Source organism: Pongo pygmaeus, chromosome 3 (genome assembly GCF_028885625.2).
Source record: "Pongo pygmaeus isolate AG05252 chromosome 3, NHGRI_mPonPyg2-v2.0_pri, whole genome shotgun sequence".
NCBI classification, from domain to species: domain Eukaryota; kingdom Metazoa; phylum Chordata; class Mammalia; order Primates; family Hominidae; genus Pongo; species Pongo pygmaeus.
This window is the reverse complement of record NC_072376.2, coordinates 197,493,794-197,518,485: the sequence shown is the minus strand read 5'-3', so window position 1 is coordinate 197,518,485 and position 24,692 is coordinate 197,493,794. Positions and strand designations below refer to the sequence as shown.

Sequence of the window (24,692 nt, the reverse complement as noted above, 5' to 3'; positions counted from 1 at the left end):
AGGACCATCAAGATGAACGTGGCCAATACCATGAGGATTATCTTCCATGATATCTGGATAGTTTGACTTTCTCTATCTTGGAACTTAAGTTTTTCCTGCTTTGAAGAGCACACCCTCACACACAAAACCTTCCTGCCAACAACCCGTGAGCCCCCTCCACATAAGATCTCCTGGAGAGGGCCTTTCAGCAGCCAGGATGCCAGTGCTACGGCCAAGTGGGAGGAGATCCTACTGAGGGGCAGTCGCCGTATTGCACACACTTCTCTCTGCAGCACTACAGGGTATTATTATTATGCTTTATCTCCTTTTGTTTTTGACAGAGTTTCACTCTTGTTGCCCAGGCTGGAGTGCAGTGGCGTGACCCCTGCTCACTGTAACCTCTGCCTCCCCAGGTCAAGTGATTCTCTTGCCTCAGCCTCCAAAGTAGCTGGGATTACAGGCGTGCACCACCACGCCTGGCTAATTTTTGTATTTTTAGTAGAGACAGGGTTTTACCATGTTGGCCAGGCTGGTCTTTATCTGCTGACCTCAGGGGATCCACCCACCTTGGCCTCCCAAAGTGCTGGGATTACAGGCATTAGCCACTGCTCCAGGCCTTTATCTCCTCTTGGAGAATACAAATTTAATAGCACTGAGTGTCTAAAGAAATCTGAAAGCTAATTTGCATGAAAAATATCTTGTTGCTCCTCCAAAACAGCTCCTTCAGGACAAGAAGGGGCCAATATCTTCCTCTGATTCACAGTCTAACAGCTAATGGGATGTGATAAAAATGCCTTAAGATCAGTTATAGTGTTAACTGTCAGGAGGAAAGAAGCTATAAAGATAGTCTCCTAGAGTTTCCTCAGTGACCTAAATGAAGATTTGCTGAAGATCTGGCTGTGCTGAAGTCTTCATAGATATAGAATAAAGTCTCTAGTCTTTCAGACACTGTCTAGTCCTTCTAAACTGGATACTCAAATGAAACTCTCAGAGAGCCAGCTGTCTCTGCTGCAGGCCGGCAAGGTGTGCCCTGGCACCCTCTCATCTTCCTGCGGGGCAGCTGCAGTATTTGTGGTTGCTGCTATCCTTTCTCTGTCTACCCTGGTTCCCTCCAGCCTCAGCCAATAGCCCAGTGAGCACTCATGTGTCTTTGCAAGATTAAGTGAGGCGCAGGGGCATTTCTTCAAAACACAACTTGATTGTGTATTTTTCTTCTTAAATCCTCCTCTTCCTTCTCCACTCCCCACAGGATATTGTACAGACCTCTCGGTGAGGCCTGGAAAATCTTCATTGCTCTAGTGAACTGGGTTATGACACGCTGAGTCTCACCATTAAGTCAATATTTAGAAGTGCAATTTAGAAATGGCACTAGTTCAAGTCTTCCTGTCAGGTAGATAAAGCAGCAGGCTGAAAAATTGACCCACAGTGAAGAGTCCAACATACTCCACCTCAAGTCTTGAGGCATTTAATATCGTTCAACAGGCCCTTTAGCACCCCACCCAATGTTGCCATTGGAGTGCAGGGAGAAATATGCCTCTGGAAATGGTCCCAGGCCCTAAGTCAGGGTAGGCCCCCCAAATCAGCCAGAAACTGTATATACGACCCAGTAGTGTACTGCAAGGAGTAAGAGCTGAGTGTGTGTTGTTCACTCACTTAATCCCTCCACCCTATCCTTCTAGTTTAATGTTAAAAGAATTGGCAGGGGTGGGGGGCGGTGAGGAAGAGACTCCAACATTCACCTCATATTGGAAAGAACCCAAAGCAGAGAAGAACTATGGGAGGAAGGAGGGAAAATAGGGAATATGGGAGACTAGTAAGATATGGTGTAGAAATGCAGCTTGATTTCTTTGGATAAGCAGGGCTACCTTACATGGTGGCAGCAGTTTTTAAGTTTATTCTTACGACTATTATAAAATACAAAAAAGGAATAAAAAAATAGCAGCCTTTTAAGAGTCTGTGCTTAAAACTCTTTGGAGTTCTAAGTTCACATCTCCCACCATGTGTTTTGCAATGTTAACTCCCTACAGCCAAGCAGTCAGGAGGACTTGGATGCAACCACTCATATGCTCCTGGAATGGTGTTGGGTGTGGGTCTGGGCTCTTCTGCTGGCCTCTTCCTGTCCAGGGCAGGCCTTCAGACCAATAAGACACCTTCTATGTAGAGAAAGACACATTTCCACCTGGTTTCCACTCCCATACTTTCTAGCAGTGGGCTGGGTGGGGAGTTAGTGGGTGGGCATTTGACTCAGCTTCTATCAAGTTTTGCTTGTTACAATCAAGGTGACATCATCTGGATAATAGGAGGCATGCCGTGGCTATTGGTGAAGAATTACGGGTCAGGTACAGCCTCTTTCTCTTTCCTGCCATGGTAGGTCCTTGACAACCTTCAATCAGGCTGACCTTAGAAGCAGAGGCTCAGGCACAGGGAAAATTAGGAGCTCAGCATTGCTCATACAGAGGCGTGAGTAAACCTGATAGCTAAGTCACGGCCTCTATGCATGTGACACCAATCCTCTGGTTAAAAACTGGAATTTTTTTCAGGCAGATGTCAAAACATTGCAAACACAAGTGGTCTGGATATCCACTATTTTTTAAATAACATTACCAGTTTGGCATTAGACTTTGTGGTTTATGTAATTTTAGGACTGGAAGAGGCCTTAGTCAAGGCATAATTTGCTGGTTCCTGCCCTCGTTAGTCAAGAACCTCTTTAGGAAACTGATAAAAACTGTAGATGTCTTTCCAGAAAAATGCATCCACATCCACTACACTCACACTTTTGTTCTCATGTAGTATAAGAGATTACAATGCTGAGGATTGCCAAGCGGTCCTTGATGTGATAACATACACATAGCTAATTGATTTTTTAATGCAATAGAAATGTGTTAAAAACTCATCAAAGTATCAAATGAAACCTAAGCTTCTGCAATTAATGTTGTCTGGCAAGGGCAGGCTTGGGTCAAAATTCTGTAAGCCTCTTTGGGTTGAATTCACATTGCCTCATTTCCTTTGTCAGTAACTTCGGCAAGATCTGCATCGCTGATGTTGTCTGTGTCAGCAAGAAAAGGATTGCAAATTCACATCTCAAGAGTGAGATTGTCTCCACAAAATGATCTTCAAAAGCATTCTTCAGGGTTTCTAGGCGTCGACCATTTCTGCTGCAGAGAAATGGAGGAGATGCTGCCTCTCTGGACTGCTGTCTGCAGATGTGATCCCTCCAGTGTTCAAAAGTTTTTATAGCTGTCTAACCACATCCAATCTCCCTTTGCAGGATGGTATCTTGGCCAAAAGAGTGCATAGTTTTTTAGCAGCATCCATTATGTTGATTAGAAAGTTTTAAAGAGAAATCCAGGGACGAACTTCCATCCTCCACAAATCATGGCAAATCCACTTCACAAAACATCTTTAAAGGGTGTGACTCAAGACCTTGGAATGAACTCTTAGGAGACAACCATGAGCAAAAGCAGATACAGACCCTCCTCACCTGCACCCCCTCCCGAGAACTTACCATCCAGTGAAGGAGATAGATGATCTAATACTTATCAAAATAAATGTAAAACTACAGTTATCAAAAATACAATAATGAAAAGTAAGCATGATGACATCATCTAATAAGGAGTCTAGATCCATCTGAGAGGGTTAACAAAGGTGTCCTTAGAAAGTGACAACGAGGGGATAGGTAAGGTGGGAAGGAGACCCCAGACTCAAGGAGCAGCAGGTGCTAAGGTCCTGGATAGGGTGGGAAGCATGCAAGTTTCAAGACACTGAAAGAAGGGAGGAGAGGTGTGGTGTGGATAAGGTGGAGAGAGGCTGAGGCCAGGCCAGGCTCTAAGAGCCAAGCTGAATACTTTTTTTTTTTTTTTGAAACAGGGTCTTTCTCTGTTGCCCAGGCTAGAGTGCAGTGGTGCAATCATAGCTCACTGCAGCCTCGACCTCCTGGGCTCAAAGGATACTCACACCTCAGCTTCCTAAGTAGGTGGGATGATAGGTGCACACCTCCCCACCCCACTAAGTTTTTTACGTTTTGTAGAGATGGGCGTGGGGTCGGGGGTGGCAGGGGTTCACTATGTTGCCCAGTCTGGTCTCGAATCCTGTACTCAAGCAATCCTCTTACCTCAACCTCCCAAAGAGTTGGGATTACAGGCATGAGCATCTGGCCTATGCTGAAGCATTTATTCTGATCGTGAAATGAATGAGAAGTTACTGGAAGGTTTTAAGGAAGAACGTGATGGCATCATACTTGCATTTTGAAAACACTACTCCGGCTGCAACCTGAATGGAATGGAGGCATCCAGGGTGGGTGAATGAGGGCAACTGACACATCAGGAAGTCATTGTAGAAACCTGGAGAGCAGGTGAGTATGGCTCAGACTGGGCAACAGAGGTGGTGAGAAATGGCTGGGTTGGAGGCACACTTAGGAATTGGAACTGCCAGGACCTGCTGATGGGTTGGATTTGAGAGTAAGGGATTGGACGGTGACAGGCATGGCCCTGGGCTTCTTGCTCACAGAACTGCATAGATGGTGATTCTTCACTGAATCGGGTGGAGCTGAAAGAGAAGCAGTCTGAAGGCAGAGAGACATCAACTCGGAGTTGCCTCTGGGACGTCAAGCCGGCAGGTCTGAAGCTCACAGAAGAGGGCTGGAGATACAAAGACGTGACTCAATGGCGCATCAGAGGTCAATGCAGCTGTGGGAATGGAGAAGTTTACCCGGGGAGAGTGCAGAACTAGAAAGAAAAAAGGGTCCTGGACACAGCCTTGAGGAAATCTAATTTGTAGTAACCAGTTGGAGGAGGGTGAGCCTGCAAAAGACACCAAGGAGGAGAGGCTTCAGAAGCAGGAGAAGTCCCAACAGAGCTGTGAAAAGCAAGGGGAGGTAGTATCACTCTCTGCGTAGACATCTGATGAGGGCCCCATCCCATCTGAGAGGCAGGAAGAGGCTTCCCTGAGACAGTGACACTACTTGACAACTGTTGACACACACTTGTTACAGAGGCCAAAAGAATGCAAGACAGAGTGGACATCATGAGCGTTTAATGTTGCTGAGCTGCAAAAGGAGCATCTGCATTTATTAACGTGGCACCCCTGGCCAGCTCTGGACTTTGCGGCTGTTTCATTTCTTTAACATTATAATTTCTGACTTTGTGTAGCAAGGATGCATTGTTTTTATAGCAAGAAAAATAATTCAGGTTGTTTCAACTAATTTCTTTCTTTCTTTTTTTTTTTTTTTTTTTTGAAACGGAGTCTCACTGTGGCGCCCAGGCTGGAGTGCAGTGGCACGATCTCAGCTCACTGCAAACTCTGCCTCCCAGGTTCAAGCAATTCTCTGCCTCAGCCTCCCAAGTAGCTGGGATTACAAGCACCTGCCACCATGCCCAGCTAATTTTTCTATTTTTAGTAAAGACGGGGTTTCACCATCCTGGCCAGGCTGGTCTTCAACTCCTGACCTCATGATCCACTCCTCCCGGCCTCTCAAAGTGCTGGGATTACAAGTGTGAGCCACTGAGCCTGGCCGTTTCAACTAATTTCTAAACATTGTTAGTCAACCCTTGAAAATTGGCTGAAAATGAACTGGGATATACACAAAAAAGAGAGGACAGGTTAAGTAACAGCAGACAAACGAAACCAAAAAAAAAGAAGAAAGAAAAACTTAAAATCAGAGTCATGAATATTCCTTTTTAACCAAATTATTGTTTTGACCAAATTGGTGTGCTAAGCAAATTATTTCCAGCCAGATTGCTTTGTTCCAAATTTGTTTCAACACAACCGTGTAATACTCCATTCATTCTTGGGCAGTCCCTGGCCCCTATGGGTTTACAGTAAGGAATTCCCTGACACGCATCGCACATCTACCAGAGGTTTTCAAACTGCATTCACTTGCCCTCAGCTTCGCAGTCAAGTTTCAGGGACTCAGGGACTGGAGAGGCAGGAGATGGCTGGGACTCCTTTGGGAAAAGGGTTTCTCTGAAAAAGAAATTTGGACATCAACTGCCTATGCTGTTCATTGATGTGTTTATTCCACGGTGGTTTTCTTGTGTGGCCTGTGTACCTGACACATGGGGCACAGTCGGAATGTGCCACAGCCGTGCCACCAAGAAGCTTAGAGCCTAATTATGTAGCCAGGTGTGTCAAAAATAATTGCATCACAGCACAACACGTGCAGCGGGGAAAGGAGACCAACCTCAGGCTTCATCACGTCTCCTTGCAGCTGTGTTGTGACCACTTCTTAAAATCAATTGAGTGCTGCCTCAGGAATGGAAAACAAAATGTGTCATTTGATGCTTTCATGTTGAGGGAAAAAAGAAAGAAGAAAAAGGGGAGAGGATAGAAAGGAAGGGAAGGAAGGAAGAAAAGGAGGCAGGGAGGTGAAAGGGGGGAAGCAGCAAGGCAAAGGAAGGAGGAAGGGCGGAAGAGAGGAGACAAGGCTGAAGGGACTCGGGAAGGACAGACGTCCCTTAGGCTGAGCGAGTCATTCCACATGCAACACTGCACTCAGGCTCCTGCAAATCGGAACAAGTGAACTGTGTTTCGGGGTCTCTCCTTGAGGCAGTGGCTAGACCAACGCATGAATGCGGGAAGGCCCTTCTCAGGTTGCTCACCTCTTCCTCCTCCTGGCGCTCCACCTGGTCTGCCTTGCTGGGCCCAATCCTTCCCAGGGCCTGCCCTTCCTTCCTCAGTGCCCTCTGTCCTCCGCTGACCTGATCAGGAGATTTCAACCAGGGCCGGGGCCGTGGGCTCTCAGGCCACACACTATTTCATCCTAACAGTCCTCAGTGCCTTACATAAAGGAACGATGAGTACAGGATTGTACCCCAGGGTGGGACCCAGTGAGGAAGACCTTGTTGCTCTCAAGGTCAAGTGCCAGCTACACATCCTGGGGCCTCTCTCTGGGCTGATTTTGGGGTTCTAGTGTCCTGCCTGCTCGGAGCTTGTTTAGGGTGAAGAAAGTTCCTTCCCACGGAGAGTGCCATCTGACCTGGAGCAGGCGCTGGTAGCAGGGCTCAGGAGCTGGGTGAGGCGGCCCTGCCACCTCCCTTTGCCTCCTACCTTAGGCCACTGGACTTGATGTCAAGCTCCCTAGGAAGCCTTGGCTGCTCCAGACTCCTGCAGAAAGAGGGGTCTCTCCAGAGAACCCCAGGGGAAAGGCTGCCTCCGATCCCTTCCGCAGGGCTGGGGAAATGGAGTCTGAGGGAACACGCAGCGGAAAGTGAGTGGTGGGGCTGCCGTTTGGGGCTGTCTGACCCCAGTCCCACCTGCAAGGTCCCTGCATTGGGACCTTGTTTCTGGCCAGGTCTGGAGAGGGCCTGGCACTGCTGGGGCTCCTGCTGGCCTTCCCAGCTGTGCCAGCCCAACTCCCCAGAGCACAGTCTGGGGGTGGTGGATTTGGGGGGAGGAGTCCTGGCAAAGTAAAGAAGAGGGCTCCAGGTAGGTACCCACATATTAAATTAGCCCTCAGAGGAGAATGCCAGAGTCTGGGGTGTTCAGTGAGTGGGGCAGCCTGCACCCTTTCTGCATCATATGCCTTCCTCCTAGGACTAGGCTCCATTCTGTGTCAGCACCAAACCCCTCCTAGAGCAGAAAGGTGGCTTGGGGGCCCGGGGGGCCCTGCCAGCCTCTGCTGCACCTTTCCTAGCTGAGTCTGCAGGCCCTTGGCTGTCTGATCCAGCGTCTGTTAGAGGGACTTCGCTGTGGGGGGACAGAGAGGTGGCACTTTTGCCTCACCTGAGCCCTTTGTGTGCAGACAGCTGCGCCCCCTACCTGCCTGTCCCTCCTGTTCAGCTACAGTGTTTCCGGCACTTCACTGGAGCACTTGAGGAACTTCAGGGCAGAAGATTTTTTTTAAAAAGCCAGAACATGGATTCCAGATCCATGCAGCCACTCACTGCGAGGTGCGCAGAAATTCCTTAGCCTCTCTCTGCTCTTCCCTCCCCCTCTCCGCAGACCCTACACTGGGCTGCAGAAGCCCTGTTCCAGATTGCCCAGAGGATTCTGGGATCGGCCATGAGGGCCAATGAATGACAGGAAGCCGGGCTCCCAGGAAAGGGACGCACAGCGGGAGAGGCCACCAGGTCCATGGAGAAGGGGAGGAGGACAGAGCCTGATCGTGTCATGTCTCAGGGCTCACCCACAGGACTGAGGCAGAGGTGGAGCTCATTGACAAGGCCACAGGACTGGCTAGTCCAGGAGAGCTGGTGCCGGGCTGCTGCCCAAAAACTGCAGAGAAGAGGCTTTGCAGGGCCCACAGGCACTGCTCCCTCCTTGCCTCAGCTCTTCCTATGAGTGGCTCAGAACCACCTGAGAAGTCTGGGAGACCATGAGACCCCAGTAGACATGGAGGATAAGGCCATTTGTAAGACTTGGGAATCAGAGACTCAAATTGGAGGGGTGAGGAAGGAATTCCTAGACAGGGGCAAGAGGTTCAGCAACCCTGATGAGCTCTGCATTAAAGGACTTGTCAGCATGTTGCATGCCAGGTAGGTCCAGTCTGCTGTGATCCAAATGCGAGGAAACCAGCTCCTCGGAGAAGGAGGCTTTGGTCAGGAAAACCGTGTGGTGCAGAAAGTCAAGAGGGCTTCCTTTGTGGGAAGCATGGAGTCACTGTAATCCTTTCAAGATTGAGAAGGTCATGAGGCACGTGCCTCAGACACAAAGAGGCTGTGGATCACTTATGTCAAGTGGCCTCTAGGGGTCGTAATTCCAGTCGTGGTTATTCATTCCTCTCACCTGGTCTGGCTCGGAAGAAGTGCAGTCCCTGACCCTGGGCCAGGGATTTTTCCTGATCTAAAGGTAACCAGCAGATAGAGAGATGAAAGCACGGCCTTTGGCCTCATTACACCTGGCTGTAGTTTCACCACCTGCCTCCCTGAAGCTGAGACTCAGCCTGGGTATGGCACACATTCCCTCTCATCTTGGTTTCCTATTAGTCACTTTCTGTGCCCAGTGGGTCATTTTCAGTTGAGTTTTCAGAGTCAGCGCTAATGGATGAGTTGGTTCTCATCTAATTTGTCTTCCTCAGCTGGCTCTCACCCCTGCATACAAGGCCAGTCTGCAGGGTCACCCTGTGCTCAGGCTAGCCCACCCCCTTCCTCCCTGCATCAGAAGGGAGCCACCGCCAAAGGTGCCCCAGCCCCGTGGGCACGGCCGACCTCAGGAAAAGTGTCTGTGAGATCAAAGGCCATGCTTTCCCCCAAGGACTTGTTCCCACAAGCTTCGGGTGCCTCAGATGTATTTTCCTGGAAAAGGTTACATGCTTCTAAGAGAGTTAATTGGCTTAGCTGTTTTAATAAGCTCTCTTGAGACATGTATTCAACAGTTGCACACCTGTCTCACATCACATAAAATGCAGCGCACAGGGGTTATTGTTACAAGATGTGTCAAAGTTGGCAGGCAGCAGGGGCTACACTTGGAAGGGGAAACCTAGGCTCTAGGAAGTTTGGAGAAATGTAACTTTTATGGGCTCAACTCGGTGGTCCTTGGAGAGAGTTGCCAGGAAGTGAGTCTCCTTCAGGAAGGCAGTGCGCACAGTGGAAAGTACCAGAGCTAGACCCGATGGCTGGCAGGCCGGGAGTCCTTGGGACGTTCATCTCTCCCATAGGAGGCCTCTGTTTTCTCAGCTGTAGATGAAGGGGTTTGAGGTACAATGGCAGGTACAGCTGTGAAAGCTGTTAATTGCACAGGATGCCACATCTATGGGGGACATCGTCCATATTGTAGACGTTACAGATTTGCATAATTGTGTTGACAATTTTTGGTCCAAGCCAATGAAGTGTTATGAAAAAAAATAAGTATATCAAAATAATTTTCTAACGGGTGGAAGTTATATGTTTTGAAGAAGAAATACCTTATCATCATCATTATTATTATTATTTTGCACAAAAGCCCATGGGTTTAGTGACAGCTGTCATTGGTTGTCCTTTAAGTTCTCACTAATGCTCTATTTTCCAATCAGGATGTAGAAGAAGACTGCCCAAGGTTGGAATACCCAGCAAGAAGGCAAACTCTAGACAGAGATAAGAGGAGGTCCTAAAAAATGAGCCCTATTTAAGGGCATTTCCCCGCAATGTTCCCTGGGAATGATGAGGAAACAAGACAGAGTAAAGCTAAACCATGCCCTCAAAGTTGTCATGAAACCAAAATCTTGCCCCAAGTCCCTGATTAATGTTTGAAATTGCGAAAGGCAGCCCATTGCCCTTGTTGCCGCCTTCCCCACAGATCCCTGAGGCACAGATTCAGAAAGCCCTGCTTTCCTCAGTTGTGCTGAGGGGACTTGCAAGATCTCAGCTGACCAGATTCCATGCTCCCTGTGGAGCCATGAAAATGGCCTGGAGGCAGCAGCCTGCGAGGTTGAGCAACGCTCGCCCACTTCACAGATTGAGCCTGTGGGAGATACAGGAGAGGGGCCCACAGACTCCTGATTAGACAGCTGCCTCCTGGGATTCACACAACACTCCCCCTCCAGTCTGATTTCCATCAGATAAAGACTAGAGAAAACAAAACAAAGCTCCCACACAAATTCACCTCGGAATAATTAACTTTGCTCCCTCTAAAACTTTGCTGAATCTGAAACTGTTCTGTCTTCCACGCTCGGTTTTGTTGCCGTTGTCATTTATTGCTGACCGTTGCCTTGCCAGTCATTTATTCACTCTGGGTTTTAACATTAGAGGTAAGGGCAGATGTTTTCCCTTTTGGGATTTCACCGCGGAGAGACCATTCTGCAGAGACGGAGCAGAAGGATTGCACCTGTCCAGTCTCCATCCACTTGGGTGGTAGTCCCATCCCTTCTCAGAGACACATGACTTCCACCCAAATGAACGGTGTCTGCAGGACTTGCATTCAGAGCACCTCTGATGGGTGGAGATAGGACCTTCTCACCCCATTATCTGAGTCTGTAATCATCTTAGTAGATTGTAATTAGGATGTCCTATTTGCCCCGGCTTCGAAGTTTCTTCCTCTCTTTGCTCTGCACATAGAGCTTAGTTGGGGGATAACCTTGAAGAGAATCAGTTATGCCACTGTCAGACAGATCTCACCTCTTACCTCCAACTGTCAACATCACTTCGGGCCCAGTTGCTTCCAGGGCATTACAGTTCCCACAGAGTACAGCTACTGCTGCCTAGTTTCTGAGTTCAGGAGTCTTCAGACTTAATTCCCAGGGATTTCCAAGAGCAAGGTTAGTTTTAAAGAAACCAATTCTAAGATCCTCAATGTCCATACCTATTGCTAAAGTCATACTGACTAAAAAATGTTCTTTCCTGTTTTATGTAAGAAAAAGATACCTCTCACCCATCAAGAATATTCCTAAGGTGCATTGACACGGTATATAAATGCCTTTAGCACCAGACAGATGGTTCAAAATATTGATGTAAATGTTGGAAAGTGAGTGAATCCAGTAACAAAATAACAAAACTTAAAAGAAAAGATATTTCCAGTGTTTGCTTTTAAATTATTTAAGAAAAACTTAATTGAGTTGTCAGCTGAAATATTGTTTTCAAATGCGTGATGATAGATCACTGTGTGATTTTGGCATTCAAAGAAGCAGTTCAAAGAATTAAATGACATTGGTACAAAAACTCCTTCTATTTCTATATATTTATTTATGTGAACAACTTTCTCTGCACTTACATTTAATGATTAGAAATAGCATTGATTCTAAACTTGTCTCATTCTAGAAATCAGTCATATTTATCCATGAATATACAAGTTAATGTTTTAAAGCACACCTATTTATTTCATTAAGACATGCATTTCTAATAAAATGTAAAGATAATTTCTAAAATTATAACCTTTTATGTTTAAAAATTATTTATTGAAATGTGGGGTTCTAGTTGGTACAATGCCCAGCTAAGTTGTTTTGAAACAACGCATCTCTCCAGGAACAACTAGAAAAGCTGCTGGCCTGCATGCATGTGTGCATGTGATGGACCAGAGACATGCCAAGGCCTGGAGAAAGAGGTGCATCTGGCAATGGTACCCCATCTCTCCTTCAGTCAAATGCTGATCACAAAAGCAGCAGTTGAGAGATCAAGAGACATGGCAGCACTATTGGTTAGGGGAAAGGACAAAAATTGGAGTTCAGGGCCCACCAAGGAAAAGAAATCTAGTAAACATCCCAGACTTTCAGCTGGAACAATAAAAAGCAACACCCTAGCAGTAAGAATAAGCTAGAAATAGACAAGGGGGAAGCCTTCATAAAGACACAGCTAAGCTTCAAATCATCTTAATCCTTGACAATCCACTCTGGATTAAGGTAGTCTGCTCATAGCCTAAATCCTCACCATGAGCAAAACTGTGTGCTTGCTAGAAGATAACTACATATCCTATTAAGTGGTATTTACAATTGTATGTATACAATATGTAGTATTCAATTAAAAAAATGGAATATAAGAAAACAAGGCCTGACTGAAAAACCAAGAGAGAGAAAAAAAGCAGAATAGAACCAAAACCACTATAGGCTGAGTGCAGGGACTCACGCCTGTAATCCCAGCACTCTGGGAGGCTGAGGCAAGTGGATTGCTTGAGGTAAGGTGTTTGAGACCAGCCTGGCCAACATGGCGAAACTCCTTCTCTATTAAAAATACAAAAATTAACCAAGTGTGGTGGCAGGCTCCTGTAGTCCCAGCTACTCAGGAGGCTGAAGCAGGAGAATTGCTTGAACCTGGGAAGGGAGGTTGTAGTGAGCCAAGATCTCACCACTGCATTCCAGCCTGGGTGACAGAGCGAGACTCCATCTCAGAAAAACAAAAAGAACTCTGATAAAAGACTAAATCACAAAATGGAGACCTGCACTAGTAAATTAAAATCTTTTATACAAAAGGAACTCTAGAAATAAAGACAGAGCTATCCAGCTTCAATGTGAAGAGGCAAAAGGATGAACAAGGCAGAAAAGAATGTAAGAGACATGCGGGATATAGTGAAGGGGTTACAGCAGGAGAGGGAAAATGGGGCAGAAGTAATATTTGAGTAATAATAATTGAGAATTTCCCCAAACTGACAAGAAATACCAAACCATACATTCAAGAAGTGCTGTGAAGCAGGAAAGAGCATCATGGATTTCAGAACTGGTGAAAACCAAAGACAATGAGAAAAATCTTAAAAGAAGCCAGAGAAAATTGTTCAGTGGGGCAATAATAAGACTGACAGCTGACTTTCCAACAAAATATTTGAATCCAAGGAGACAATGGAATGAGATCCTCAGAATGATAAGAGAAAACAATGATCAACCTAAAATTCTCTGTCAAGTGAAAATATTCTTCAAAAATGATAGCATAGTAAACTGAGATAGCAACCATAATAAACATAGAGATAGCAAACTGACAGAACTCATTGCCAGCTGGAGTAAAGGAAATATTAACTTCTTTAGACAGAAGGAAAATGATCACAGATGGAAGCACAGAGATGGAGGAGGAAATGAAGAGTAATAGAAAGGGTGAGCGTGTAGGTAAACTTAAATAAATAATAATACTAAAAATCCCTTTTTTGGATTAAAATCCTGTAGAGAGTTAAAATACATGACAATAGAAGCACAGAAGATGGGAGAAATGTAAATTTCAGAGTTAAAGTGTTTGAATATTCTTGCATTTTCTGGGAAGTTGTGGAACAAAAATTTATATTTTAATATAAATTTTATATTTATATAAAATTTAATAGACTTTAATAGACTAATACTTCCATTTTTATCATTTCTGGGGCCCTTTGCAAGGAAGAGGTTAATCAAAGTATAAAAATAGCAAACTAATAGAGGAAGGGAAATGGCACAATAATAATAATGTATACTTTATTCAAAAGAAATTAAAGGAGAGAAAAACTATCAAATGTGTGATGGATATGAAATGTAGTTAATTGGCTGATTTAAACACAAAAATATCAGAAAATACATTAAATGTAAATTTTAATTTTTTTACTAATAGTTTGTTAAATATTTTAATGAATCAGAATTTATATAGAGTTCCAGTTACATAAAATTCAAAACAGGTGAAGCTAATGTGCAGTGTTAGAACAGTATTCACCCTTGGGTGAACAGTGATGAGAAGGGAGCATGAAAAGGTGCCCACACGTGATGGCCGTGTTCTGTTTTCTGACATGGGTACACAGCTGCCTTCACCTTTTAACAATTCACTGAACAGTACCCTTATGAATTATTCACTTTTTTGCATCTATGTTAAATTTTGATAGAAATTACTTTAAAAATGACTATCATCAGACTGGATAAACCAAAAATATAGGCTACTTACAAAGACATACATTAAATATAAGTATGTGGAAAGTTGAAAGTAATAGCATTTTTAAAAGACACACTGCACAAAACACTAAGAGAGCTGGTGCAGCTATAATAACATTAGGCAATGTAGACTCTAAGCCTAGAATGTTTTTAAGTTAAGGACATTTCATGTTGATATCAATTTTTATCTGCTAAGAAGATGTAACAGTTCTAAATTGTAATGTTCCTAATTACACACTCTCAACATAAATAAGTCAAAAATGGGAAGCACTAAAAAGAGAAACAGGTAAATTCACAATAATAGTGGATTTAAACACATCTTTCTCAATAACTGATAGACTAAGAGAGCAAAAAGTTAGAAAGATACAGAAAATTTACTTAACATAATTAACATTTTTACCTAATTGAATTTACTAGAACTCTGCACCTAGCTGCTGAATGAACATTATTTTCAAGTATACATGAAACATTTATAAAAAATGGCCATATGTTAGCCATAAAACCTTTCTCAACACACGGAAAAGGTCTGAAATCATCAGAATGTGTCCTCTGACCGTCATGTAATTAAGCAATAATCAATAATAAAAATAAAAAAATCCTCATGCATTTGGAAAATAACCAGACCTCTAAATAACTCCTGATTCAAAGAAGTAATTGTGAAAACTTAGAAAAATCTAGAACTGAGGGATAGTAAAAATGCTACTTATGATGTAGTGGCATAAGACGAATGCAGCTAAAGTCATCCTTAAAAGGAAATTAACAGGCATACAAGATGCATTAGCTAAGAAGGCCAAAAGTAATTATTTGTCTCCAATTCAAGGCAAATTTAATTATCCCCAAATATAAAGAAGAAAATAATGATGAGCAGAAATGAATAAAATAGAAAATAAACATACAACAAAGAAAACTGACAAAGCCACGTTTGTTTTTGGAAAAAAAACTATTAAAATGGATGAAAACTTGACAAGGCTTATAAAGAAATAAAGAGAGAAGACACAAATAGCCAATAATAAAATGAAAAAAGGGACATCAACAGAGAACCTGTAGACTGTAAAAAGCCAGTAATACAGTGTGAAAATGTTACACCAATGTATTTGAAAGCATGGATGAAACAGACAGATTTCTAGGGGAAACATCACTAAAAACAGAAAAAAAGAAATAGAAAATTGGAATACTTCTATATCAGTTTTTAAATTAAATCTTTAAAAACCACTCCTAAAATAATAACCCAGTGTTAGATACTCTACTAGTGAAGTTTTCAAACATTTAAGGAAAAAATAATAACAATCTTACAGAAATTCTTCCAGAGAATGCATAAAGATAAATCAAGCCAGGCATGGTGGTGCACACTTGTAATCCCAGCTACTTGGGAGGCTGAGGCAAGAAGATCCCCAGAGTTCAGAAATTCAAGACTGGCCTGGCCAACATAGTGAGATACCAGCTCTAAAAAAAAAAAAAAAAAAAAGATAAAACACTTCCACAATGAGGTTAGTGTAATCATGATACAAAAATGTGACAAACATTAAAAGAAAGTAAAATTACAAAACAACCTTTTTCATGAACATAGATAGAAAAATTAGAAACAAAGTATTTGCATCCTGAATCTATCAATACATCAATAGAATAATATATGCCAACCAACTGGGTTTATAAAAGGAAAACCCAAGTTTAACATTTAAAAATCACTCCAGCCTGGGTGACAGAGTGAGGCTCCATCTCAAAAAAAAAAAAAAAAAAAAAAAAAAAAAATCGATCAATATCATTAACAACAGTAATAGAATGAAAGAGAAAATCATTTAATCATTTCAGTAGATACATGAAAAGCAATTGATACAATCCTAAACTAGATTTATTAAAATAAAGTTGGGTAATTAGTACACTGCACCCTTAGTGTGGTAAAGGATATCTACCAAAAAAAAAATAACAGCAAACATCATAGTTTATGGAGAAATGAGTTCAGGACTATGGTAAGGGTGCCTCCTAGCATGACTTCTATTTAGCTTTGTACTGGAGGGTCCTTCGGGGGAGCAGGGGAAGATGACAGGGATAAAAGTAAAACAATTAAAAAGGCAAAAACCTGTCATTATTCACAGATGACTGTTTTGGAAAAACCCCAAAGAATTCACTTTTAGAATTAATAAGAGGCATTTTGATATAAATTCAAAATTTAAAAATTATTGTATTGGTATCAACAGAAAACTGAGAAAAAATTAAAAGGTCAATACCATTTATAGTAAATTCAAATACATGAAAGATGTAAGAATAAATCTAACAAAAATGGCTCAAGAACTTAATATCAAAAAGCATTTAGAGAAATGTAAAAAGACCTAAATAATTGGAAAAATATGTTTATAAATTGGTAGTCTTAATATTTTATCAGTTTTCTCAGAATGGATCTACAGATTCACTGTAATCCCCATCAAAATCTTAACTGTGTGTGTGGGTGTGTATGTGTGTGTGTGGGTGTGCGTGAGTGTGTGTGGGTGTGTGTGTGGGTGTGTGAATTGACAGGTTGATTCTAAAATTTATATGAAATGCAGACTCCAGAATAGCTGAAACTATTTAGAGTCAGATGAACAAAAGAGGAAGATTTACTCCACTAATAGATACAGACCTATTTTAAACTATGAAAAGTAAGACAAATTGTATTTCCGCAAGAATAGTTAAATAGACTAAGCGCAAAGGTCAGAAATTCCTGAAATAAACCTACAAACATATGATCCAATATCTGATTTATGACAGTGACACTGCCACAAAGTGATAAAAGATAATCTCCAAAAAATTGTGACAGATCAATTGGAGATTTTATATATATATATGTGTGTGTGTGTGTGTGTGTGTGTGTGTGTATATATGTATCTATGTGTATCTATATATACATCTTCTGACTCCTATATATGTGTGTGTGTATGTATATATAAATATATATATATACATCTTCTGACTCCTATCTAATACCATATATGAAAATTAATTCTAGGCAATTCCTGATGGATTGTAGATCTAAATGTAAAATGGAAAACTTAAGGCTTCTATGTTTAGAAAAATTTGGAACTGAAGAAAGAAAACATAGGTGAATATCTTCATGACTTTGGATAAGAAGAATATTTCTTAAGCAGGAAAAGACAGCACTAACAGTGTAGAAAAATGGCTGATGAAGTAGTCATTAAAATTAGAAGCTTCTCTTTATGAAAAGGCATGACTAGAAAGGGCAAAAATAATTACAAAGTATGGGAAATAAAACAAACAACAAGTTGATATCTGGAATATATGCAAAATTCCTATAAATAAAAAAGAAAAAGTCAACTCAATAGAAAAATATGAGCTAACACTTTACATAATTGGGTATCCCAATGGTCAATAAACATATGTAAAGACATTCAGCCTTGTTAGCAGAAAAAAAAGCAAAATAAAACTACAACGTGAGAACTCAACATACCCACTGTGATGGTTATTTTATGTGTCAACCTGACTGGTAGAGGGGTCCCCAGATTAAATATTATTTCTGTGTGTCTCTGTCGGGGGGTTTCCAGTTGAGATTGACGTTTGAATCAGTGGACTCAGTAATGTATTTTGCCCTCCCCAATGTGGGTGGCCATCATCCAATCCCTTGAGGGCCTGAATAGAACAAAAGGCTTAGGAGGGAAGGAGTCACTCCTTCCTACCTAATCGCTTCAGCTGGGACATCCTTCTTCTGCTCTCAGTGCTCCTGGTTCTCAGGCCTTCAGATTGAATTAGGACTGAATTACAACCACCAGGTTTCCCAGATCTCTAGCTTGCGGATGGCGGATAGTGGGACTTCTCAGCCTCCATAATTGTGGAAGCCAATTCCTCATAATATACCTCTATATATATGTGTGTGTGTGTGTGTGTGTGTGTGTGTGTGTGTGTTCTATTGGTCCTTGTTTCTCTACAGACTCTTGACAGTCACACACACTAAAATGGAAAATGGGTAATTTTGAAAACCAACAAATCCAAGTGTTGATGAGGATGGAGCAACCGAGTCTTAGAAAGTGCTGGTAGAGGCCGGGCATGGTGGCTCACACCTGTGATCCCAGCACTTTGGGAGGCCAAGGTGGGTGGATCACTTGAGGTCAAGAGTTCGAGACCAGCCTGGCCAACATGGTGAAATCTCATCTCTACTAAAAATACAAAAAAAAAAAAAATTAACCGGGTGTGGTGGGGGGCACCTGTAGTCCCAGCTACTCGGGGAGGCTGAGGCAGGAGAATCACTCTGTCACCCAGGCTGGAGTGCAGTGGCACGATCTCGGCTCACTGCAAGCTCCACCACCCGGGTTCACGCCATTCTCCTGCCTCAGCCTCCCGAGTAGCTGGGACTACAGGCACTAGCCGCCACGCCTGGCTAATTTTTTGTATTTTTAATAGAGACGGGGTTTCACCGTGTTAGCCAGGATGGTCTTGATCTCCTGACCTCCTGATCCACCCGCCTCGGCCTCCCAAAGTGCTGGGATTACAGGCGTGAGCCACCGCGTCCGGCCAAAACCCAGGCTCTTTATATCCCTTGCCCACTTCAGCACATCAGCTTATCCTCATGCTTGTTGCCCTGTAGTTTCAAGGCAGCTGCTGCAGACCCAGGGATCCTGCCCTCACAACCGCATTCCAAACTGGAGAAGAGAGTAGCTTGGCCAGCAGCACACCTTGTCTTTCATGAGGAAGCAAAGCTTCCCACCCTAAGCTCCGCACCCAATCTCAATGCCACTTCTAAGTCAAATGACAATTCCTACCCACAAGGGGACCTGAGGAAGTGAGGAAGTTTTCCTCTTTATATTCGACAAAATAGAAACAGAGAAGGGAGTTTGGAATCACTTCAATCAACCAAAGAAAGTCTGCCAAGCCAGTCATCTAAATTGTGTCCTTTCTTTTATTTTGTTGTATTTACTTCTACTCTTTTTTGGACATAAACCTGCTTTAAATACTTCCAAAAAGGAGATCATCTGTTATATACTATTTTGTAGCTTTTTTCTTTCAAAATATTATGCCACTAAATAAAATGGCATAATTATTTTAATGTCTGCATATTACTTCATTATGTGGATATGCTATAATTTAACCATACCTCTATTATCAAATGTTTAAATTGCTTCTCAGTTTTATAAATAATATTGTAATAAAGATGCTTGTATATACAACTTTATTTTTTAGAGTATGTTTCTAGCAGTGGTTTGCTAGGCAAAGCATATAGACCATAGAAGTTGTCTGAGTTTCATAACAACCTTAGTCTCAATGGATGACAGTGACCCTGAAATCCATGTCTAGGCGTATTTTTCAAACACAGGTCTTGATCCATAGTGGATGGGAGTTCACTTGATCCATAAGTTGAAACCTACTTATGGAATGCTAATAAGCATTTTTTTAAAAACACAGAACAGAATAGAAGAAGAAAGTATTCATGTACATTGCCTATAATTTGGTGAAATTTTGTTTCTGGTGTGTGTGTGTGTGTGTGTGTGTGTGTGTGTGTGTACGTTGGGGGGTTGTTTGTGTACTACGTCAGTGCATTTTTCCACAGATTACTGACAAAAAGTTTTCAAAACATTCCAATAGAGGAACGCTTATATGCCTCCTGATTTCCAGCATTCATTTCTTATTTCTTTTTCCTGTTTGAGAAGTTCTATAACAGTAATAATAATAAATTACCGTGGTGATGATAGCATTCCTGATTTGCTTCTCACCTAAATGAAAATGCATCCCTTGAAGTTTTGAAAAATGTAGAGTTTTCACTGTTGTTAATAACTAGCCTGTCAGTGAAGTTTTCATTTCCTCTTTACATCAAGTTACATAAAGGTTTCTTTTTAATTTATAGGCAGTTAAATTTATTGGTAGTTAATTATCATGACTAATTCCTAATTTTATTACCCATGATCAGATAGCATGCATTGTGGCCTACAAAAATTCCACTTTTTGGAAGTTACTGAGATTTTCTTTTTGACCAGAATATGATCAGTTTTTTCAACAGTTATATTTGAAAATAATGCACATTCTATGCTAAAAAGATAAACTTTTCAATATCTATTGAATCCAGCCTATTGATACTAACATTCAAATCCTCTAGATTTGTATTTATTCTTTATGTCTTGAACTGCCATGAAAGTTTTCCACCAAGTTGCAATTTTGCACGTTATATTTCCAAGATTTCTTTGTGTGTAGGTTTTTATGATGTATAAACAATCATACACATCCATAATTATTTATGTATATTTGTAGCTGCTTTAGGCTTTCAATGCCATAACTTACTACAATACTATTGACATATCTGATTTTTAAATTTACCTTTGAGGTTTTTTTTTGCCCATTCTTTTATATCTTATTCTTCTGTGTCATTTTATTTCAAATGTGCATTTTGTAAATAAAGTTGGATTTTATTTCTTACATCATCTTGACATTCTTTAAAAATAGGTTAACCGCCCAGGCATGGTGGCTCATGCCTGTAATTCCAGCACTTTGAGAGGCTGAGGCAGGCAGATCACTTGAGATCAGGAGTTTGAGACCAGCCTGGCCATCATGGTGAAACCTCGTGTCTACTAAAAATACAAAAATTAGCCAGGCATGGTGGCACACGCCTGTAATCCCAACTACTCAGGAAGCTGAGGTGGGAGAATTGCTTGAACCCGGGAGGTGGAAGTTGCGGTGACCCGAGATCGCGCCACTGCACTCCAGCCTGGGCGACAGAGTGAGACTCTGCCTCAAAACAGAGTTTAATCTATTCACAATAATTTTGAAATTGATAAATTTGGTTTTCTCCTTTTTTATTCATTCAGTATTAATGCTTCCTGGTTGCTTCCTTTTATTCACTTGTATGTACTTTGATATTTGATCAATTTTTTTGTTTTTTTCCTTGATGACTCAAAAGCTATGCTGTTCTGTATATTCAAATCTTTTAAATCAATATCTAGAATGAAACATTATATATTGACTATACTTTCCCTTCATCAACAATGAAAATGCTTTCTCTTCCTTCCCTGGCACTCTCTCGCAATTTTTGTTGACATAATTTGGAATTTTAGACCCAGATTATTACTTTAAAAAGGCTAAGTATACACCTTATTCTTCCATAAAATATTTTCACATGACTACCTTAATAGTTATCACTTAGGCTTAACGATTTTTTTAAAATTATTTTGATATGGAGTTTCGCTCTTGTTGCCCAGGCTGGAGTGCAATGGCGCAGTCTCAGCTCACTGCAACCTCCACTCCCCGGGTTCAAGGGATTCTCCTGCCTCAGCCTCCCAAGTAGCTGGGAATACAGGCACACAGCACTATGCCTGGCTAATTTTATATTTTTAGTAGAGGCAGCGTTTCGCCTTGTTGGCCAGGCCAGTCTCAAACTCCTGACCTCAGGTCTTGCTTTTTTATTCAGTCTGACCCACCTCTGCCTTTTAAAGAACATATTTAGTCCATTTATTTTTAATGTAATTATTGATGTTTTGGAGTTTAAAACTCTCATCTTCTTACTGTTTTTTTTTACTTGTCTTAACTGTTTTTGTTCCTCTGTTTCTCCTTTCCTATCTTTTTTTCACTAATTGAGTACTTTTAGAATTCTATCATATCTTCTTTATTAATCTTAGATTCTATTGTTTTTTTCCTAATGGTTATTTTAGACATTTCAACACACATCTATAACTTATTTACATCTACTTTAAAATAATATTACTTCCCAAATGACATGAGTTTTAAAATTTTATTATATAATGCCATTTGTCCACATATGCACTTTTTATATTCTTATTGTCATATGTTTTACTTTTACATATGTTGTAAAGTCCATAATATATTGTTATCAATTTTGATTTAGTCAATATTTTTTTAAAAATGTATTTTATGTTTAACCTTTCTCACTGACAATTGTGCCATCTAAGGATCTGATTCTGTTGATTATTTTTTCTCTTAATTATGGGGCACGTTTTACTGTTTTTAGCATGTTTCATGATTTTTTATTGTATGTTGGACATCGTGTGAGAAAGAACAATAGAGACAATATGGTAAATGATATTTTCCCCAGAAAGACCATATTTCTTTCTATTTCATTCCTCTAGGGTGGCATCCAAATCAATCTAATCTATAGCTGAGCTGGGTCTGGGCTTTCCTGAAGACTTAGTTAGATTCATTTTTCCACTAGTGTCACAGGTGAGAAATGATAAGGACGATCACTTTAGCAAGTCTTGCGATTTGTCCAGTGCTTTACATAGAGAATTCATGCTGCCAACTTCGTGGGTCACTGAGGAATTCTTTTTCTCTCCAGCATTATCTACAGCTTTCTGCAAGTTGGAAGATCCCTTTCCACTTCGATGTATGTCCTTAGTCTTTGATAAACTGTTGCTTTGCCCTCAGTGAAGAGTTTGTGTACTTTGAGGGAATTTCTCTTTATTCTCCTATTCTACCTTTAGCCTAGGTAACAACGGTAGGCTGCTGCCATGTTGTTTGTTTAAATTAAAATTAATTATAGTTTTTGAAAATAAAGAATTCCATAGCACTGTAACAACAGCTCCACTTTGACACATACTGCCTCTACCTGTACTATAGAATTTTACATGTAATTAATCAATAAAAAAATAGTTTGCATTCTACTTTAACCTGAGGCAAGAGTAAATTTCTCAGGTGAACTGTATTACTATGCCAGTGTTAAGTCCAGATTCATTTTATTTAAATGAAAGTATGAAGAGAACATCTGTTTGATAACATTAACAAACATATTTATTGTTGCTCATACCAAAAACATTTATAGTTTTATATTATGTGCAAACACCAAAAAAGGATGCATTTCTTTTATCTGCAAAACCATGGTCATACTGCATTACTTAAAATTTACATACAGATGTGTCAGAGATACTAGAAGCGGACACCTGGTCACACTGTACGTGACTGTTAAACTTTTAAAGGGTGGGTGATATCTTATTTGCTTTGGGGTTTCTGGCACTGAGCACAAGGTGGATACAGAAAAAATAGCTTTGAGAGAGCAATAACAATTCACAAATCACCTTCAACAGATAAAACACTGGTATCTCCAGTGATATAGTCATTCAAGATTCCACTGACATTTCTTACTCTAATGAATGTTTTCCTGGAAGTCATGAGCAGTATTTATTTCTGGGTCACCTAGCCTATTTTTCCCTCTCAAAAAACATGTTTTGAAAAAGGAAACTTCCTGCTTTTCTAGTTCTGTTGCAGTTATTGTAGTGGCCCTTGCTCTCCCTGAACCCAACACATCAAGCAGAAAGCAATAGGGTCTCTCACGACGCACCCAGGTCTTGCTACAGTATGCCAGATGAAGGGATGCTTTCTGGAGGCTGCCCTATCATGTTTTAAATCAGCTGTAACCAGCTGGCAGATGTACCCAGCGGTGGGGTTGATGTGCTTCCTGACAGGGACTCCTTCCTCCTTTCCTCCTGCGCTCCTCTTTGTCCCACTTTTACTTACCTCACCTTGGAAATCATTTTCCCTGGGCTACAAGAAAGAGCAGCATCTGGTTTCCTGGCACCACTGTCTGGCATTTTATGGTACTTACAGTTCTCTACACATACAGTATTGCTCAGAAGTTCTCTGAACCTTTGGTCAAGCTGCTGTCTTTGCCTGGGACTTCCTTCCAGCCCACCTGCATCCCATTGCCGTGGCTAAATCTACAAAACTGAGCCCAACATCGGGACCTGAGGAAGGCTTTCAGGAGGAAGTGATGCCTGAAGTCAGTGCCCTTCATCTGATTCCCACAACACCCAGGAAGCATGCACCTCACTTTAGACTTCACATACCACACTGCTTTCCTGTGTCCCCTCCCACTAGACTAAACTCTGGGATGCTCCCAGAAGGAGACCCTACCAGATCCATTCCTGTTTCCAGTATGTCTGAACATAGTGACTAGGTCATAGTAACTGCCCAATAAATGTTTACTCAACTGGCGGAAACCGAGATGGGCATATCCCTCTCCTGTTCTATGTTCCCTAATATGGATGGGTGTCTCCTCGGCAGAGCAACTACTTCTACTTGTCCAGGAGTTTGGGGCAGAAAAGCTGAGTCTGTTCACATAGGAATGAGTTTGATTCTTTCACTCTGTTTTGGGCCAGGCAAGGATACGGCTCAGACCCCATTGCTTGAACTCACTGATTTTTAGCTTGCCAATTTGGCAGAGTACCTCTAAGTCCAGTTAGCTTTTGTATAATGCCAGAGGATAGTAAAATATTTATTTCATAATCCTCTGACTAATCAGATACTACCTAATACTTGATTCTAGAAGAGGCAAAGTTACACTAGAAGACTCTGTTTTCATGAAAGACTTAGATTCATGAAAAATCTATTGAAGAAACTTTCAATTGAGGTATTTGTATATAATGATTAATTGTGTTTTGTTTCAAATTGGGAAAGACAGTTGTTGTCTAATTTTTGCCAATCTCTGACGTGGGACACCAGTGTTGCATAGGAATGACATTTGAGAACCTCTGCTCCAGTTATGCAAAATTGCAGTTAAATACACCACCTATTAGCAATA

General features: G+C 41.6%; 1 protein-coding gene across 3 annotated transcripts in view; it reads left to right on the top strand.

The window, feature by feature from the left end:
* Positions 1–24,692, top strand: part of ENPP6 (ectonucleotide pyrophosphatase/phosphodiesterase 6) — a 169,861-nt gene that overhangs the window by 109,096 nt on the left and 36,073 nt on the right. The gene's annotated exons all lie outside the window — the stretch shown is intronic.